This window comes from Alligator mississippiensis, chromosome 3, assembly GCF_030867095.1.
Source record: "Alligator mississippiensis isolate rAllMis1 chromosome 3, rAllMis1, whole genome shotgun sequence".
NCBI lineage: Eukaryota > Metazoa > Chordata > Crocodylia > Alligatoridae > Alligator > Alligator mississippiensis.
In genome coordinates, this window is record NC_081826.1 from 3,468,027 (window position 1) to 3,473,918 (window position 5,892).

Consider the following 5,892-nt stretch of genomic DNA (forward strand, 5'->3'; position numbering starts at 1 on the left):
AAGATCATCGAGTCTAGTCCCCCGCCCCAGTGGCAGGAAATCAGCTGGGGTCATAGGACCCAAGCAAAATAAACATCTACATGTCTCTGGAAGGCGTTCAAAGTGGGTGCTTGACCCACCTCCGGTGGCAGGCTATTCCTGACCTTGGGGGCTCGGACAGTAAAGAAGCTCCTCCTCATTTCCAGCCTGAAATGGCCATGCAGGAGTTTGTGACAGTTCAACCTTGCCATCCCCTGGGGTGCTCTGGTGAACAGACGTTCCCCCAGATCCCAGTGAGCACCCCTTACAAACTTATAGGCAGCCATCAGATCACCCCTGAGCCTGCGCTTTTCCAGGCTGAAGAGTCCCATGGCTCTCAGCCTCTCATCCTGAGGACTGTTCCTGACCTCTGATCATGCGTGTGGCTCTCTTCTGACATTTGCAGAGGAAATCTGCCCTGACCTGGAGGGACACTTTCTGTTTATCCAGGACCCCACAGCCTTAAGTAACCCATGGGGCATTAGTTCAGCTGGTAGAGCACTTGCTTAGCATACAAGAAGTAGTGGGATTGATACCTGTCTTCTCTAGCTGCCTGCTTTATTTCTTGTCCCAACAAGCCTGCACTGCAGCTGAAGTCAAGGCTTGCCATGCTGCTCTGTGCCTCCGAGGAGGACTGTTTTGCTGCATGAGGGGTCTGATGCGGCTCTACAAAGAAGGGCAAGGGGAGGGCCAGGGGCAGACACAAGAGACCTCACCCACCTGCATCCCCATGAGCTGCCAAGAGGGAAGGTGGGCATGGGGCTATGGAGAGAGCACTTTCCCTAGCAGCTGGGAGACATTGGTATGTGAGAGCCAGTAGCACAATGGATAACGCATCCGGTTAGGGATCAGATGTTTGTAGGTTCAACTCTTTCTTAGCTATAATGACTCCTTTTTTTCTGAACTAGAGGGCATGAGCACCACTGATATGAAGGTGGCACCAGCCCCAGCCTGGGTGGCATGCTGCATTGGCCTTGCAAGCCTCTATGCACATGGTCCTTCATGCACAGCTCTTGGGAACGAAAAGGCTGATGCACAGGCTCTGGCATATGGGCCTATGGTCACAAAGCCAGGCTTTGGGCAGAGGCAATGGTGCCCTCCACCTAGGCACAATTTCTGTTTCGGCACCAATGTCAGCTCCTTTGGACCAGGAAGCATCAGGGAGGTTAAGAAGTGGGCCCTGTTTTATGCCCAGCCATGCTGTATTGCCCAAGCAGTACGGGAGCCAAACACCCTGCTGGAGAGCTCCACACTCACCTGCCTGAACCCCCCTGAGCTGCCAGAAGGGGAATGGGGCACAGGACTCTGGACAGAGCACCAGGAAACAGGCTTGCCCTTCACACCCAGCTGGGAGCACTGGGTGATTGTAGGCTGGTGGTGCAATGGCTAACGTGCCTGATTACAGGTTAGAAGTTTGTAGGTTTGATTCCTACCTGGCTTGTGTTTTTTTTCTTTTTCTTCTGAGCCAAGAGCTCTCTTGTGCCTGCTGCTTGCCCTTGCTTGCTCAGCTGCACCACACCGCACATGCAGCAAAACAGCCCTCCGAGGAGGCACAAAGGAACAAGCCCTTTTGCCAGTCCCCATTTCAGCTGCAGAGGCAGCATGGGCATGCTGAGACAAACGGCAACTCAAAGGGCTAGAGAATGTGAGCATTGATCCCGCTATCTCTCATGTGTTTAGTGAGCACTCTACCATCTGAGCTAACTCCCCTTCTAGTTTTAGGTCTTTTGGGGCCCTGAGCAAACAGAAAAGTGGATGCCCCCCACACCAGGCAAGGGCAGGTTCCCTCTGCGAATGCCAGAGGGCTGCGCCTGGGCCCACCTGGCCTCCTCGGCACACCTCAGGCAAGCCAGAGGGCAACAACACTGCTGAAATGAAGGTGGTCCCAGCCCCAGCTTGGCCCCTCTGCTCAACTGGTTGTTACATAGCCCGAGCTGCGGTACCCCAGCACCGTTGGATTGGCCGAGGCCGGGATCAGACCATTACCATGCCATCCCAGCATCTGAAGAAGGGTGAGACCACTTCAAGATGCTGTGTCCAGAGCCCCAAGCCCACTTTCTGTCCTGGCAGCTAAAAAAGACCTTAAACTAGCAGTGGAGTTAGCTCATCTAGCATGCAAGAGGTAGTGGGATCGATGTCTGCATGCTCCCGCAGCTTGAGTTGCCGTTTGTTCCAGCATGCTGTAGCTGCAGTGGATAGAGGGGCTGGTGCATGGGTTTCTGCCTCCTAGGAGGGGGGTTTTGTTGCATGAGGAGTGCGGTGCAGCTGAGCAAAAAAGTGCACAGGCAGGCACAAGAGAGCTCTTGGCTCAGGAAAAAAAAGGGAACCTGAGACAGGTAAGAGTCAAACCAACAGCCTTCTGATCTGATGAAGAAAGCCTGAAGGGCAATTATCTCAGATGTCAAGGTGCTTGCTTCACACCTGTGATGCAGCAGGTGTTGAGGCTAGGCCAGTCCTCTGATTTGTAATCAGACACGTTACCCATTGCGCCACCAGCCTGTATTTACCAAGTGCTCCCAGGGTTGTTTTGGTGGTGGGGTGGACACACAAGTCTTTGGACAGATCCAGTGGTGCCCTCCCCCTAGCCATGATTTCCATTTTTGCCCCTAAGCCAACACCTTCAGATTGGCAGCCTCCCAGAGCTGGAGCAGAGGGCCCTGCCTCATGCCCAGCCTTGCTGCATTGCCCAAGCACAACAGGGGCCAAAGAGCCCACTGGCGAGCTCTACACCTACCTGCCCACACCACCGTGAGCTGGCAGGAGGGAAAGGGGCACTGGGATCTTTGCAAAATATCAGGACGTGTGCTCACCTTCAGCAGCAGCTGGGCTATGGGTAGACTAATGGGCCAGTGGCACAATAGATAACAACTCTGATTGCACATCAAAAGATTGTATGTTCAACTACTGCTTGCCTTGTGTTGCTTTTCATTCCTGAGCCATGTGCCTGCTGTTTGCCCTGAGCCTCACCACGCCAGTCCGATGTTCTCTCTAAGGAATCACTTTCAAAGGCTGCAGAGTGGCACAGATACAGAGTGCAGATCCTGCCTGCCCTTGGCCTGCGCAAAGATCACAAGCCAGGCCACGTGCCCTCACTTGGCTACCTGCGGCCCGCATCTGGAGGGGCTGTAGGGATCTGATTGCCCATGACCCGGCTTGGGCATACTGGGACTAAATGCACCCCAATCCGCTGGAGAACGTGGGCATCAATCCTGGTACCTCTTACACGTTAAGAGAGCACTCGGTCATCTGAGCCAATTCCCCTGCTGCTCTGACCTTTACCGGGGCCTTGTAACCTTATCTTGAGATACAGACAGAGGAAAACCAACACGGATTAGGGGCATCCAACATGGGTTCATTAGAGGCAGGTCCTGTCAGAGCAACATGGTGGCCTTCTACGACCAGGTCACAAAATCCTTAGAAGCAGGTGTCGCGGTGGACGTAGTCTTTCTGGACTTTAGGAAGGCCTTCGACACTGTCTCTCACCGCATTCTCATTAATAAACTAGGAGACAGTGGCTTTGACACCTACACAGTGAAATGGGTCACTAACTGGCTGGAGGATCACACCCAGAGAGTGGTGGTGGATGGGTCCTATTTGACCAGGAGGGATGTGGACAGTGGGGTCCTGCAGGGCTCGGTCCTTGGGCCCGCACTGTTCAACATCTTCATCAGCAACTAGGTAGAGGGGGTGAAAAGCACCTTGTTCAAATTTGCAGACAATGCTAAGATGTGGGGGGAAGTGGGAACACTGGAATGGAGGGACAGGCTGCAATCAGACCTGGACAGGTTACAGGGGTGGGTGGATGAGAACAGCATGGGTTTCTACACTGAAAAGTGCAAGGTGCTGCACCTGGGGGGGAAGAACCAGCAGCAGACCTACAGGCTGGGGAACTCCCTTCTCGTCAGCGCAGAGTCAGAAAAGGATTCTGGAGTCATTATTGATGCCAAAATGACATTGGCTGACAGTGTGGGGATGCGGTAAGGAAGGCTAACCGTACCTTGTCGTGCATCCACAGATGCATCTAGAGCAGCTCCAGGGAGATGATCCTTCCCCTCTACTCGACATTGGTCAGGCCGCGGTTGGAGTACTGCGTCCAGGTCTGGGCACTGCACTTCAGGAGGGATGTGGACAGCATGGAGAGGGGCCAGAGGAGGCCACTCGCATGGTTGGGGGCAGCAGGACAGGCCCTACGAGGAGAGGCTGGGGGATCTGAACCTGTTCAGCCCCTGCAAGAGAAGGCTGATGGGAGATCTGGTGGCCATTTACAAACTAGTCAGAGGGGACCAGCAGGCATTGGGGGAGTCCCTGTTCCCCTGAGCACTCCCATGAGTGACTAGAAACACCAGTTCCAAGCTGACAGAGGTTAGATTCAGGCTAGACATCAGGAAGCGCTGCTTCACTGTCAGGGCAGCTAGGACCTGGAACCAACTTCCAAAAGAAGTGGTGCTGGCTCCGACCCTGGGGGTCTTTAAGAGGAGGTTAGACAAACACCTTGCTGGGGTCGTTTGAGCCCAGTACTTTTTCCTGCCATGGTAGGGGGTTGGACTTGATGATCTGTTCAGGTCCCTGCCGACCCGACCTACTATGAGACTATGAAAGGTTAGGCATTTGCATTTGTGGACATATTCATCCAGTTGACAAAAGGAGCAGTTTAACAAAGTATAAAACACAAGGAGCACACCAAACAATACTGCTTGGCAAAATATAAATAAACCAAATACAAAACCTCAAATAACGAGACATAGGGTATAGGCACCAGGAGGGGGAAAAAGGGGAATACACAATGCCCTCCTTCCACTGCAACAAGAACTTCTCCCTGTCACTTTACTCACCCCTCCTTGGATTTGAACTCATACCTCACTTTTGGTAGGTAGAAAAATTTACCACATTGCCACCAGTGTTGGCACTAACCCAAGCAGGGTCTTGACCTTCACAGAACCCCGGCCTCACATTGAACTGCCCTGCCTCTTATTGGAGGAGCTGGAAGCAGAGCTGGGAACCTCTCAGGTCGCTGCTCAGATCCTTGCTGGATCTGGGGAGCCTCCTCTGCCAGCCGCAGCCTCTCATAGGGGATCCTGGAGCCCAGCAGGGAGCCTCTCCTGCCGCCCGCACACCGCGGTGCTGAGGGCCCCAGTGCTGCCTGCAGGTCCCACTCCTTCGGGCTCTTCTGGGGCAACTGCTTCCGCCCACTGGCCCGGGTCTTTGAAGCTCCTTCCTTGTGGTCCCTCACAGGTCTCCTCCATGTCAGCTGCGCTACCCTTTTATCCCCAAGGGGCCAATCAGGGGACATGGATGGTGAGTCTCTGGGGCCTGATTGGTGAGGAGAGAGAATCTCAAGCCCTCCAATCATATTTTACCCATTCAAAACTCCTGGGAGAAATCATTACCAGCCAGGTTAAAGTCAAACCTAACAACTCTCTTGGTGCGCGGCATCAACCAATATTTTACCCATCCATCTTTGCAGGCATCAATGCTATAGTTGCTTAATTCATTGATGAGGTTGGGGTAAAAACACATCTCCTTCGAGCTGGAATTGAACCAGCAACTTAAGGATGCCCACAGGCTTCAGCTGCACTTCTACAGTCCTCCGCTCTACCAGCTGAGCTATCGAAGGGACAGATAATAGAACAAAAATTTGGATGAGTAGGGAGCAGTGGATTTGCAGCTGACTACAAAGGCTTTACCTGTGGCCTAGCAAAGCTGCTGACCAGAAAGCAGAATGATAGCTAAGCCGGCCATTTGGGCAGTGAGAAGCCGATCATAGCACAGGGGAAGGGAGCTGAGCCCCAGCTTAATTCCCCACCCCAGCACTGCAATTGGGCTGGAGTAGCGAATTGAGCCCCATCACTCATTTTCCCTCCCCAGTGCTATGAT

The 5,892-nt window shown here is 53.4% G+C and overlaps 1 non-coding gene across 1 annotated transcript; it reads right to left on the reverse strand.

Annotated features, from left to right (window-relative positions):
* Positions 1 to 5,536: 5,536 nt before the first annotated feature.
* Positions 5,537 to 5,632, reverse strand: TRNAY-GUA (transfer RNA tyrosine (anticodon GUA)). The gene is made up of 2 exons: positions 5,596 to 5,632; positions 5,537 to 5,572 (listed from the first exon to the last, which is right to left on the reverse strand). It is a non-coding gene; the product is annotated as a tRNA-Tyr (tRNA).
* Positions 5,633 to 5,892: the final 260 nt, after the last annotated feature.